Genomic DNA, 14,171 nt, shown 5'->3' with positions numbered 1-14,171 from the left:
ATTACACTGAATCTAACCAATTTTTGTTCTGTGTTTCAATTTAACACTTATTTACATTCTTAGACTTGGCGCTGCTGGAAGAGAAGGGAGGGAGAAGCAGGCATTTTTGTCCTCAGAATTGCTATAAAAAAATGGTGATTAGGAAAACACAGCTATAGTCAGCTTGAAGCTGGGTAGCTCATTTGAACCCACTATAAAAGAAAAGATTGTTTTCTCATTCTATTAAAACTCAGTTAGCAACGGCCGTGTAGGCGGCAGGAGATCAGAAATGAACATCCAACTTGGAGTTTGTACAACTGGGGTCAGGTCCAAAGCAAACTGCCTGATTAGTGAAACAATTTGTATTTTACAATGACAGCAAATAGGTAAATCTTGTGAGCATCAGGAAATCCTGGAGGATTTTGAATGGGAGCACTGGCTGGTTTGCAAGTTGCACTTTGATTAGAAGGCGTCATTGCTGCTGCTTTTTTTGTACTCATGTTGCAGGGACATAAACAAGAGGGACTCGATTTGCTAAGGGTATTTATTTCTCTGTCTCTGTCTCTCTCACTTGTTTTTACAATCTACATGTAATGACTAATTGGCTGTGTTTTCCCAGCTATTTTATGTTTCTCTTGCCCTCGTTACAAGTCGTACTAAGCCAGTATATCCGTGGGGACCTATAGACAGCCAACATTGCCAAATGATATGCAGCATTCCCCTTTCTCTCTAAGTGTAAAACATTTACAAGTAAATTTACAAATGCATTAAGAACATTTCCCCCGTTGGCTGTTAGTGTTTATTTCTTCCCCTTCTCCTCCTGGGAGTGGACACCTTTCAGCCCCTCACCTTTCACACACTGCTCTCCTGTTATTTGCCTCCATCCCTCCCCGTCGCCCCATTCCCTTCTCCTCCTCCTTCTCCTTTTCCAGTTCAGCAGCGCAGATTTCTGTTTGTGCCAGTGGGGCGGCCTGGCGAGACCGCAATTGCTCTACCCCACAGATTGACGAGCCCTCAGATGCCGATTTACTGTACATGGCAGCCACGCTGGAGCCGAGGCACATCTGGAGTGGAGTAAGCTTACTCAGAAACAGGGGCCAGCTCCAGCCGGAGCCAGCAGAGCTGAGCACGGCGCTGAAAGGCAGCCCTCCTGCCTCCCCTTCCCTCCTCCCCGGGTACATTTCCTAATGTAAACAGAGGCCAGGGGGGAAGGACACAGTAACTCTTTGCTGCGTGTTTGTCATTTCATGTTCTTTATCTGCTTGAGGTCAAACTGGAGCTCTGGAAAAACAGAAGCTTTGCTTTTATTCTAAATAGCTGAAAGCCAGCGCTGCTGAAGGGTGGGGGGGAAAGAAAGAGTTTGCTTTTGTGTTTATTTGTTCCACTTTATGGTAATTTGGGGGATAATTTCATTATCTACAGCCAAATTGAAAACAAGCTGTTGTCTATGCTAATGATACCAGTGTATTATTTTATATACAGTAGGCGTGGAGCTCTTTAAACCACAAATGGACTGGATTTCTGCTTACAGCTGTACCGCTTTAAGATTTTGTTGTAGTCACAAAATGAGACTTTCCTTTTATTATCTGGAAACGAAAAAGATTATGGATGGCTGCTTTGTTTTACAAAATGGCGAATACCTTTTACAGCCCAGAGCCAGCCTGCTGTCCCGCAAATGCATTGTGGCTGTGTTACTGAAAGAAAAAGCATGGTCCTTTTGGGGCAGATATGCTGATTTTATAGCCCAGCTCACTGGACTGCTGAATTTGAGTCTCTGTAAAGAAGTGGAAGAGATTTCTGAAGCATTTACTGACTGTCAGTAATCTGGACAAGTACTCTGTGATTCTTTACAAGCTTTATATACCTTTTATTTCTTCTTTCTAAAAGCAAAATGACAAAGTTTATAGTTTAGTTGTTCAAATGACATTAACATTATAAACATGCAATTTAAAATGGCTTTTCCCTCTCAGTACTCCTTGTAACTCAATAGATTTTGCAGTGAATAAAGGAGAGAAAACAAATCACAAATCTCAGAAGACACTGCTGCTGATAACATACTGATGCATTGCTATGTTGATTTAGCTGTCTTTAAAGTCTGTAGTGAAATTCACATTCAGATGAAAGCAGTGGTTTACCCAGTATGGAGACTGTTGATCAATCTTGCTGAGTAATTCCATGAATAAACCACTGTGGGTCAGCCCCAGAAACATTTTTGTTTATAGGATTAGAAAATCTTTGATTGCTGCATGGTTTTCTAGGGATGTTGGTTCATAGTCTCCCCTCAGCTCACAAGTTTGGTGGATTAAATAGTGACCTTCCAGTTGAGTAGGTTGCTCCCATGACTCTTGATGGAGACTAGCATATTTATCACGTAGGAAGAATTTGGCCTGAGCTGCAAGTGTGGCTGGGCAGCAGCTCTCATAGCATGGTAGTGCAAAGTTTCAGCAGTGCATCTCCCCATGGACCTCTTATGATTACTGTTATATGTTCTGTATTGATATGCTATAATACTTATCAAGAGATAGCAATATAGGTTGCATACTTCTGTATTAACTGTTTTTAATGAATACTGGTTTAGTTGTTTTCTTCAGAAGCATTTTTCTCTTACTTTCCTGGCAATTCAGATATCAGTGGGAAAGGGCCAAAATTCCTCATGAACCACCATGGCCAGGTCTCAGCCTTCTCACCCAGGGAAACACTGGGTATCACCTCTCTATGGCTGTTTAAAAAACACTCGAGGTGAAATTCAGTAAGGAGGGGACTGATTGATTGCATGGCAGAGGTTGTTGTTCAGCTTGGAAAGACTGCACATCTCCAAGGTCGGTAATAACCTTTCTGTGCCTGAAACCTGAAACAGCATCATGGGTCCTTGGACAAATCCAGGGCTGGTACACAATTTTGCATGATATAGGTGATTACCGAGGTAGATAAGTTGGTTTGTTTGGGTTGAAATGATTGATTTGGAAAAAAAAATAATGCGGGAAAGCTTATGGAACCAGTCTAAAAAGTAAAGTTGTTCAGCAAACTTCAGAGAGACCTTGGAAGCTGACTGAAATCTAAACTTTCTGCAGGGGCGGTTGGATTTTGGCTAAGCTCTTCTGGAACCCTGCGGGGCTCTGGAGGAGCCCTGACTGGCTGGCAGATCATTGCTCAACCTTCTGACAGCCAGGATAGGGGATTGATGGCCTGTCATTGCAGGATGGCCCACCAAGTAGTCTACCCTTGAACTAGAGTCCTCAGTGCTTCCATGTTTCAAAACTGGGACAACACTTGTTTTGAAACTTTGTTGATATGTTTTGATATGCATTGGACATATTTTTTATTTCAATGAGTTACCAAATCCTGACCCCCAAAAATGTTCCATAGGAGTTTCTTGAATAGCTCTGTTACAGTCTAAGTTTAGTGACCCTGAGGGGAGAAACAAAACAAACAAAAAAAGGTTTCTCCATAAATAAAATGGAAATAAACCAGAATCCTGTGAATGGGTTCCCGCTTCAGGAGGATTTCTTTGACCCTGCTTACTGGGCAACCGTGCCTGGCATTCCACTTGGTGTCCTTGGACCTCCAGTAGACTGGTCTGGGCTCAGTTGCACAGTTCATGTCTTAACTTTATATGTGACATCCTGATAGTATGTGTTTAATATTTTTGTTTGTTTGTTTGTTTGTTTTTTTCCTTTCTATTTAGCACATATTTGAAATTGATTCAGCTCCTTGTCTTGCACTAATGCCAAAAGTCCTTTAAGTCTCAAAATAAAATCTTCTTGGTAGATGACTACGCATCCTACTGGTTATGCTATTACGATTATATCAACAGCATGTTCTCCAACTTAAGCAGTGTGCAGGTGCAAAACTCTCATTCAGCAGTACATAACTCTTTCATCTGCCATTTCTTGCCAGTAGATTTCCTGCACATATGAATATTTCTTGTGAAATTTCTGAAGAATAACTGCTGGGCTTTTGCCAGTTGTAAGAAAACAAATACACAAACAATCCTCCTTCCAAAATTCAACAGCTACCCCCTTCCCCAATCCTCTCTTTTAGAAAATACTACTACATAGTAGATGTTCTACATCTAACAAAAAAAAAAAAAGACCGTTTGTGAAAAAATATGTAGTACTGTGGATTAATGTAGCAAAGGTAAAAGTAAAAAATTTACTAGAGCTGAGTGGTGCCAATAATGTCATCAGAGCCTGCCTGTCTGTTAGTATGTTCCTTTGGCTCACGTGGGTGCCTCAATTTAAATATGTGCACACGCCTATCCTTACTCAGTTACTCGCTCTCTGACGCTTCTTTTGAATCCCATCCCATTATATTAGATTTAAAAGAGATTGGCTATGGCAAATAATAATAAAATTTCAAAGAAGCCTTAACTCAGTGTTTGTTTTTTTTTTAAGTAAATGCAGCTTTAGGACCTACGTGCATGCTCAAGCAGAAGTGAAACCTATAGAATTTGCATTCACAAACTGTGTTTATTCCAGTAGGCTCTGTTCTCTGTGACCATCACCCAGAAACAAGGACCGAAGAGCATTTGGGAGTCGGAGGAGAGTTAAGGGTTTGAAAAGTGTATCAGTAGGTGTTAGTCTGCAAAAACATATGTGTGTGGGAAAAGGGCAGTTAAACTAACCCAGCTATTAATACTGTACTTTAAAGGGCAGTAGATCTCTTTAACATCTAAATAAACTGAGAAATCTGCCTAGAAGTAAAAAAGAAATTTCCAGTTTCAAGTGTGTTATTTCCTCTCAATGTGATTATTTATAGTATATCTGTTCCATGTTTTTTTTCAGAATATGTTATTGACATTTGAATGGTATTTCAGCAGAAGATTGTGACAGATGTGAAACAGTCAAACACCAGCATTTGCAGTATTTTTGACCCCAGGATAAACTGTTGTACTTTAAAAAAATTATCCTGTTGTACTTCCTTTGCCTGCTTTCAGTGTTTTGTTTTGCTAAAGCAATAAAAGAGTCATTCAACTGGAGCCTGCCATTTGTTATTGGCATTTCTCAGAAGAATGAGAACAGTCATCAATTATATATTTTTCCAACAAAAACATATATTCAGTATATAAATGTTCAGATTATAATTTCACCCCAAATATGTATGTATCCTAAAAATAAACCACAATAATGTTAGCCTAAGCAAAAATGAAGAACAGCAAAAGAATGAAGTAGGAGAAAAAAAGGGGGGAGGGAGTGGAAAGAAAAGCCACAAGAATAAAAATGCAGCATTAAGTAATATAGTGGATGTAAAAAGAAGAGCTTAAAGGTGACGTTAAGAAAGAGAGAAAGGAAACTATGCCCAAAATTGTTGGAAAAGCACAATCTGTTGTTACCAGACAGGTGAAATTCTGATCACAGTCACTGCATTTAAGTCAGGTGTTCTGAAACTCAACAAATTAAACCCCTGGGGTTTGAAGTGCAAAAGGTTAAAGAAAGAATCCAGTGATTTCAGTGATCATCAAATGTTGATTCAATAATTGTGTCAGGCCAGAATTTTTCCTCTATAAATTCCAAATTGAATTATACAAATAAAAATTCAATTTTCTAAAGAATTCTCTCTCAGGTTTTTCTGAAGGAAGAAATGAGGCTTGGAAGCTTTGATTTTGCAAGGGAGAATCTAGTTTAGGATGAGGTTTGTGTTTTGAACCTGCATTTTGCCTAGGGCTTCAAGCTGGACCCATCTTTAATTTTGTTGTACACCAACTAAGAAAAGTACAGCTCTTATTAATTGCAAAGGATTGTATGTGTACAGCAATGGGTAAAACTCTGCTTGCTATTTTTCATTAATTTTTTAAAGCAAAGCCCAGTCGTAATATGAGTATGCTCCTCATTAGTAACAACACTAAAATACTACTTTTCCAACAAAACTTGCAAAACGTTACATTACTTTTTGGTCCACTGAACTCTGAACTGCCAGTTTCTAACAGAAAATAGCTGTAACCAAATCACTAGTAAAGGGGGCAGGAAATTAGACAAAAAGGAACACTGGTTTTACATGCCTAAATGAAAAGGTGTTGGTTTTAAATATATAGCTTTTCAATATATTTTCCAAATCTTCAAAAGTCCCAGACTTTCATTATTGAAATGCTGCGCTAAATGAACTGAAAGTGCTGCACCACTCTTACCTGTTGCAATCTTAGCGCAACATATATTTTCTATATCATGAAAATTCCTTATAGCCTGATAGGCACCATTGTGCCTTTGGAAAAGAAAAACTTTAGGGCTTGCATGATTGCAGCATGATAATTGGATAGACAAAGATTGATTTTCTGATAACTGTATAGCAAGACATTTTTTGGAGGAAGTTAGCATTGCAACCAGATTAATATCTTTGCTCATTCTTCTTGGAAAATTATGGTAGGAACAGATTTTGAAATCCATATAGCAAACTCTGTAGAGAGAAGAACTTTCTGAACCTTCACTTTTGGTAGGGAGGAGGAGTTATAAAAGCACAAGACTATGAAAAGTTGGATGGGAATCATCCCACCTAACTTGAGCCACCTGTGTTAAGAGTGTACCTATTTTAGTTTTCCTTTACGACCAGTGGAGGATGAGAGAGCTCCAGGTGAGCCATGTTTTAATTGGTTGCATTGTCAGCTGCTGGAGTGTCTCTCCCCATTGACTGTAAAGGGCATTTAGGGGTCTTACAGCCCATGGGCAGCTGTTTCCTTTCAGTGCCCATATTTAAGTATATATTCCAGTCTATATACTTATATTATATACTCATATACTTATTTAAGTATATATTCCAGTATACACTATAAATGTAGGATGTGGAATTACAGAGTTATGTAACAAATTGAGTTCTTGGTCCTGTCTAGGAAACCCCAAGTTAAACTTCGCTAGGTTAACACCAAGTCAAAATCTACTGCTAGGAAGGGAGGGGGAAGAGGAAAGAGAATGCATCCTGGGTGAAGAAATAAAACATTTTCTCAGCTGCTTACTCAATAATATTGTGCTTCAGGCTCAGGATGTTGCTTCATTGTCAAGTAGCTGATCTTTTCTTGTCATGCTTTCCTATTGTTTTCCATTCCTTAAATAAGCCTGGCTTTCAGCTGCATTTTTCATTCCTTTAATTCATTTTCAAACCCCCTAAAAAATAGAGATTAGTTTAGCAGATCAGGAATAATGAGAAAAAAGTTACATAATGGACCTATTTAAATTACACAGTTGCTATTTGCCTTTGCATAGTAATAAAGATGCAGTTAATAGCTTCCTCTTTATTTAGCTGCTAAATTCTGCTTTGTTTCAGGGATCAGCTCTACTGCAGTAATAAATTGTTCTTTGCTTGTTAATCACTATTATTTGCTCTCCTTTGAATTGTTGTGAAGTTTCAGAACATGGGCAGTCCTCTTGCAGACAGATGAATGTGTTATCTATTAGACCTTTTATGCTCTATGATTTGGATGAAGTATTACTATTATAATTATTTACAGACATGAACAGCTCTTGTTAGGGCTTCACTGTGCAGCCCATGATATCACAGCAGCTCTTATGTAGAGCTCCATTGATGTCATTGATGAGTGTTCTATGCAAAAGGTACAAGAACAGCATAGTGCTAGTTATTATACAGTCAGCATTTGTCAACAGTTTCCAGACCACTGTACTTGCAGTTAAATCAGAAAATAAGTAGGGGATTACAATTAACATCTGAGGTTCATTGTATTACTTTTTTGTTTTTTATTCGTATTCATACCATATATGCCGTTATGACATTACATCCTGCAGAATATTGCCGTAAATTTACTCCTTGACTTGGAGTTTTGTATCATTACAAGGTGTAGCAGGAGGAGATGTGCAAGTAGTTGTAGACATACTATAGTGTTCTTCAGCCAAAGAACAGTCCAGTGCAACAGTTACACAGATGGAAGTGTTGGAGCAGATTATTGTCATCTTAATATTTATATAAATATTACAATCTAGAGTTAACAAAAAAGTAAACACTTTTTTTTTTTTTTTTACTTTTTACCTCACACATATTTTTAATTAAATTTGGCAGTTAATGCAGGAAAACTCTCCCAGGCTCAGATTTTCTCCTATTGCTCAGACCTTGTAATCAATAAACTCCTGTTGAGGAAAAGCGTTATCTAAGTTTCATCAGTTAGTTTCCCTTCAATTCAAAGTTCATTACCACCTTTTTTACTAAGTATACTTGCTGCATCTGATGTTCAGTGGTCATCATTATAATCTCTCTCCTGCTTTTTGGTATGGTGCCATTACATGATTTTCATTTAAGATGTTCTCTGTTTTGGTCAAGAGAAACACATATTTGCTGTGTTTGCCCTCCTGTCTTTAGGGTAGCAAAGAAAAACAGCCTGAGGTGACTTGATTGAGCTCCTATACAGAAAACATAGCAGAAGAACTTATGTTATTAATTACTTCTGTATTCATTAGCAGGATTCCTTGCAGTGAAATTGCTTATAGCATTTATGCACATTGCAAAACATACAAATTGGGGTATGGGCTAGACTTATCTCTGAGACAAGCTACACCTACTGAGTAGATTTCAGACCACCTGGGATGGACTGTGGTATCCCACCGAGACTGTGTTGTGCCTCTTTGCAGTGAATTTGGACTCTGGATGGCAGAAATTCAGAAATCCTGTATTTTAATGCCCAAAGCTGTAGCCTGCTCTTCAAAGTATCAGCCACTGGGCACCAGCAAATGAAGCTAACTTACTCACCCAGTCCGGTTATCTCATACTCTGTGTGTTTATTTGAATTTGCAAGATGCTTCCTGAAAAAAGGCTTTTATGAGGGGTCTGTATATGTTGAAATGTTCAGAGGCCTTGCAGTGGTCCTCTTAGAGGGCCATAATTTGCTGTCTTAGAATGCTCAGGAGAATGCATCCAACTCTTCAACTGTAAAACGTGAGTTCCAAGTTAATGAAATATTTAGGGGAGCATTTATGAACAATATGCATGTGTTCTTCCATCTTCAGTGGTTTAGAGTAGCATTTCAGACTAGCATAATAAATAATCCACAGTCACTGAATATGGGTTGTCACTGTGGGCAGTTTACTTGGGTTTCTCAGCATTTGGAAACGGTATTTCTCACCTCCTCCACACAAGTCTTTTCACTACCCTGCCAACTTCTTAAAGGGAAAAATAACTTCATTCTGGTTTGAGGTATTTCAAAAGTTATGTGAGGAGAAGCTTAGCTGATTTTTTTTTTGCAGGAACATTAGCTCAGGTATGCACCTCACTTCTAAATAAGCTACATTTCAGGAAGCATTTATCTACAGTGGGAATGCTCAGAAACATTCACATTTGAAAATGCTGTTGCACCAGTAGGTCTCAAAAGCTATGTCTGTGTGAAGAGCTTAATCTTTGGCAAAGTCTAAAAAGCTGTTGCCATGCTTGGACCAGAATGTATTTTAGCAACTAAAAGAAGTTATGTGTCTAGCTGTCTTAGTTTTCTGAAGTACATATACAGCCAGCTGTGTACAAGTGTGAGATCCGTCCACTGAAGATGCCTGTGGAGATGTCTGTCTCTGCTGATTATAGAAGAAGCACCTGTAATCTAAGCATCTTCCAACAGATGCTTAACTTTAAGAAGTGAGGTGAAATGAATCCTCCTGCTTACATTTACATATAAAGCTCCTGTAGTATGGACTCCCAGAACTTGACCTTTCAAGCTTAACTTGATATCTGAACCAGTGACTGAAGCCAGACTCCCTGGCATTTCCCACTGTGCTGCCTAGAGTGTGAAAAGGTGCAAGGAGTCACATCCAGAACAAGAACATCTACTTACCGTGCTGTGTTCATGTGGACATCAACACTGCAAATCAGCATTGTGCAAACAAACTCTTCACCTTAAAAGAATCACTTAGGCTAGTGATTGTGAGGCCTGCCTATCTTCAGCTTTCCACGATTGAAAGCTGTTCTTTATTGGTTTAAAATACAAATATCATTTGCCATAGAGAGAAGTGAATTGTTGAGAGAAGTGACTCTAGTCATTACAATTAATGATGAGCTGCTGAAAGAGAAACCAGGATTGCAGATAAGTATCCCTAGCTCAGCATCAATTTAATACCTTCACTACAGAAATTTAGAGTTCGGTACACAGTCAGCTCCTGAGTTTGCCTATCCTGGATTTGATATGTCAGAGTTGGATAAATCTGTTTAGCAGAAACATCTATGAACCAAGCAATGAACTGAATTCCGTTTTGAAAAACCTGGTACACAAATTTCTGTAGAACACAAGAGCAGTGACAAGGAAAGGTACAGCTTAGTGTTTCTGAATTATACAAAACATAGTGCTGCGGCAAAAGCAGTAGTTTTAGTGGCACATGAAGAATGACTGGTCTACACTCCCAATAATGCTCTACAAATAACTGAATGTTTTGTGCACAAGCTGAATTTTGAATGCCATATGAACATAAGAGTAATCATTTTTGATGTAACCCAAATCCTGCCTCAGTGAGCATCTTGTCTTTGTCACTTCCTATTCTCTTTCTTTGTTAATCCACCTGCATCTCAGCCATGTCCAGAATTCCCAGGAAAAACAGGACTCTATGCCTAAGCATATGGTCAAAGCCATTCTTTGCCCCAGAGAATTTACAGCCTGAAATTGTGAGAATCTCCGAACTGTTGGAGCTTATCCTATTGCCATAAAACGATCTATCTTATATGTTCACTCTGGCAAAACATCCTAAGCATCTACTTAAGAGGTGCTGAGTGACCTCGTTTAAACCAATCCTTAGGATTAGGCACAATATTTGCTTAAAGTATTTCGAGATCATGAGATATAAGAAGCTTTGGAAGTGCAAAGATTTTTTTAACTGGCTTAATATGTTTTTGTGTTTATTTGTAGATGTAGGACTTATACAGTATAAAATTTGACAGCTAAGACCAGTCATGAAATTTCTCCAGGAAAATAAAAACCTGTTAACAATTTGCTGACATTCATGAAAACCCTTAAATGCTTCCAAATCTGCTTCCAGGTATTCATATGCAAGAATTCAAAGTCTTTTGCATTGCAAATATTAGCAAATGCTTTTTAAATCATGCTTGCTTTTCACACACCATTTATATAAGAGCTTTCCGAGTAGCAGCAAACTGTAGTGCTATTAAATTTCAGTTCACCTTCACGCTGACACTTGTGCCAAAAATGTTTTTTTTGGGGTATTTTATAGACAATTCAAGAGTACATGTCAACCATTAAGAGTCTGAATCTAAGGTTACAAATAAGAAAATATGCTATTAATAATGAACATGGCAAATCCTGTCTGCTTTACCCATGTGAGCAATTCAGTCAGTTTACTAATCACTTTATTTGAACAGAGGAGACTGTATGCCATTTCACTGCCTTTTGAGTTTCTCTATTTATGTGTGAGGAGTGCAGCAAATGGAAAGAAAATAAACAATTAGCTTTGGAGTCTTGGGTTAATTACCAACTTTGGATAACGTTCTGTTTAAGGCAGCCATTGAATTTTTAAGGAATTTTTCTTTTTTTTTTTAAAGACAGCAGCTTCTAATTTTGCAGTCTTAATACTTCTCCATGGGTTTATTTCTAGGATAGTCATCCTAGTTTAAATTTAGCCGTCTGGAGAGTGTAAGCTTAAGTGGGAAATGGAGAGAAAATGTTAGCCTTTTTTTCTTTCTCTTGTGTATAGCGAGTTTGTTGAGCCTATCCTGGTGAGTCATGTCCAGCAGTTTTAATAATTTAGTCTCATTACTCATTAATTCACCTGAGATTATAATGGTTTTTGATCATTTACAGTTTTGCTTCTTAACGGTTCTGCTGTTTTACCCTAAGGATTGCAGAACCTGGCCACGCAGGGAAATAGGAACATTTGCAGTTCAGTGATATATAATGAATCAATCTGGAAGACTGACTGTCTCTCCCCATTTCCCCTCATTAGTACCCCTTTCACTCCCTTTTCCCAATCTCCTCCTTCTGAAGTTGGGCTCCCAGGTGTATGGATCCCTGCGGCACTCAGCGTGGAGGAGGAGCAGCACTGGCACCCCAGCATACAGCTGGGACCACATCCAGCTCATGCATTCTGGTGTCTTGTTTTGGGACAGAGAAGGTGGCAATCACAGCCACCAGAACCAAAATGCTTTGCATCAAATTCCTCCTGATGGGTTCTTATTCATGCCTCCATAGAAGTTTTACCACAGCTTGAAGCAGCCTAGACATTTAAAGTTTATCTTTACTCCTCTGACCCTGGCTCTTCCATTTGCCCCTTGGATCCTCCTTCCTTTTGGGAATTTCAAGTAGGAATATGATAGTAGGGGTTGCCTAAACTCTCTGTATGCACTTGAAGTGTACCTTCGTGTTACTGTAGGCACAAACTGCAGTCATCTGCATTTGTGTCATCTGTGGCAACCTTTTGATCTACTTTAAACACAGTCATCCAAGCAATGCACTTTTCCCCAAAAGCACTGAGAAGAGCAAGGAAACAGAAAGAAAAGCACCTCTGCTATTACTTTGCAGAACATCATTCCCCTGCTACTGTCATTTCTATAAACAGCTTCTGATGAGGAGAGTGGGAATTTGGTGTGGGGAATGGGAAGAAAACATCAGCTCGGAGGGGGCAAAGGAGACCGGGAAGGGCAGGAACCTGGGAAGGGGGAAGACTAGTTCTGTCTGAGAAAATAGAGTACAGAGCTCCCTGTGACTGCAGATGTGTTGTCGCTGCCAGTGGGCTTGGTGGCTCCGGCTGCTGTGCCAGGAGCTGCAACATGCAGTTGCCTAAGGAGCATTGTTAAATCAATCTTATCATTCTCCCTATTTGTCCAAGAAATCTTGTTTATTCTCGTAGGGTCTCTTCCATGAAGGTTTGAAGGACACCTTAATTAACAGCAGCAGTATTGGCTGGCAGGGAAGTAGCAGCATGTGTCTCCTTTCCTGCCCTGCCATTTCTTCGGTCAAGGAAGTCACTTGCACTTTCTTTCATCATTCCTCCTCCTCCTCTCTCCCTCCCCCGTGTCCCGGCTCCCTGCCCTGATTCAAGAGCTTGAAGGTCTGCTGGTGGTAGCCGTGGTGGCTGCAGGGAGTAGGGAATGGGGGGAAAAGCAGAGGGAGTAAAATAAGTGTCAAGGAATTCATTGTCTGTTCTCCACCTGTTGTTATTCTGGTCCCAATCAACCTGCTAGCCAGGCTGGAGCCAGTGGCCATCTGGAAACACTGCTCTGTTTATAAACTTGGCATGAAGCAGCACTCCCGGGCCCTGACCTCCCACACAAATCTGGAAACAATTAGAGCAAGATGATAGGCAGGCAGGCAGGGAGAGCAGGGGAGAGAACAAGAGCGCGTGAGAGAGGAGGCTGCAAAGAAGGGGAAAAACAGACTGAGAGAAGGGGAGCGTGGAGAAGGTGGCAAATGTTTCCGAGATGCAAATATTTATGCCCACCTTAAATGACCGCTGGCTCATTAATTACTGCCCTTGCCAAAACAGCTTTTATTCCATGAAGGCTAAGGCATGCCTCTTTGCCTTCCCCAGCAGCGCAGGCTTTCCACATCATGTTCTGTGCTCTGTGCTGCTACAAGATTTGCCTTTATGATTCTTAGGAAATGAAGATGGGCCTGTTAGGTCCACATGCTCAGAGCCATACATGTTCTGTACTTGGTGGTATTGAAAACTCAAATCCAAATACTGCAGCTCCCACCCAACTCTATGAGAAGTAATGTCTTTCTCTCCTACTCACACACCCTGGCACATTGCTTTCCAGCAAGGACGGCTCCCAGTCTCCAGCTCTCTGGAGTGTGGGAGTCATTTGGGCTCAATTCTCTCAAGCCTTCTCTCGCCCCACCCTACCCACCCACTCTTATTGCAACTCATCATCGTCTTTACTGGGAAGGCTGTGCTTTTCCTGGTCAAACCAGACCTTCAGTTACTGGATGACTCCTTAGCTCCCCTTTGGATTTTGGACCCCTTTCCCAATCCTTCTGTTGCTTGCAGGTAGGCAGCCTGCCCATCACCAACCTTGAGGAGAGCAAAGAAGAGCCACAGCTCATCGCAAAACAAAACTGCATTTCCCTTTCTGGAGACATGGTATGCGCAACCCTGTCCGTGATCTGGGTGGTTTTAATGTAGCTAATGCAGATGCCAGTGTGTTAATTCACTTCCCACAATGTATCCTTTCAGCGTAAGAGCTGCAAGAGTGAGTCCTGGATGAGACAAGCCTGACATTCATTTCTGCTGGCGTGCCGAAGGGGAGGATCCCTTTTGGCTCACCTGACAAAT

The 14,171-nt window shown here is 40.1% G+C and overlaps 1 long non-coding RNA gene across 2 annotated transcripts; it reads left to right on the top strand.

Moving 5' to 3' along the window:
- The first annotated feature begins 491 nt into the window (after positions 1–491).
- On the top strand, positions 492–4,957 carry LOC133266359 (uncharacterized). Of its 2 annotated transcripts, none has more exons than XR_009742340.1 (2): positions 492–1,053; positions 3,665–4,957. It is a non-coding gene; the product is annotated as an uncharacterized LOC133266359 (long non-coding RNA). The 2 variants fall into 2 exon arrangements; XR_009742339.1 differs by having other exon boundaries at positions 492–1,154.
- Positions 4,958–14,171: the final 9,214 nt, after the last annotated feature.

The sequence above is a fragment of the Pezoporus flaviventris genome, unplaced genomic scaffold, assembly GCF_033815535.1.
Source record: "Pezoporus flaviventris isolate CSIRO_AGI_PZ_B2104156 unplaced genomic scaffold, CSIRO_AGI_Pfla_v1 ptg000007l, whole genome shotgun sequence".
In the NCBI taxonomy this organism is placed as follows: Eukaryota; Metazoa; Chordata; class Aves; order Psittaciformes; family Psittacidae; genus Pezoporus; species Pezoporus flaviventris.
Note: the sequence above shows the minus strand (reverse complement) of the source record. Positions and strands in the feature narration are given on the sequence as shown.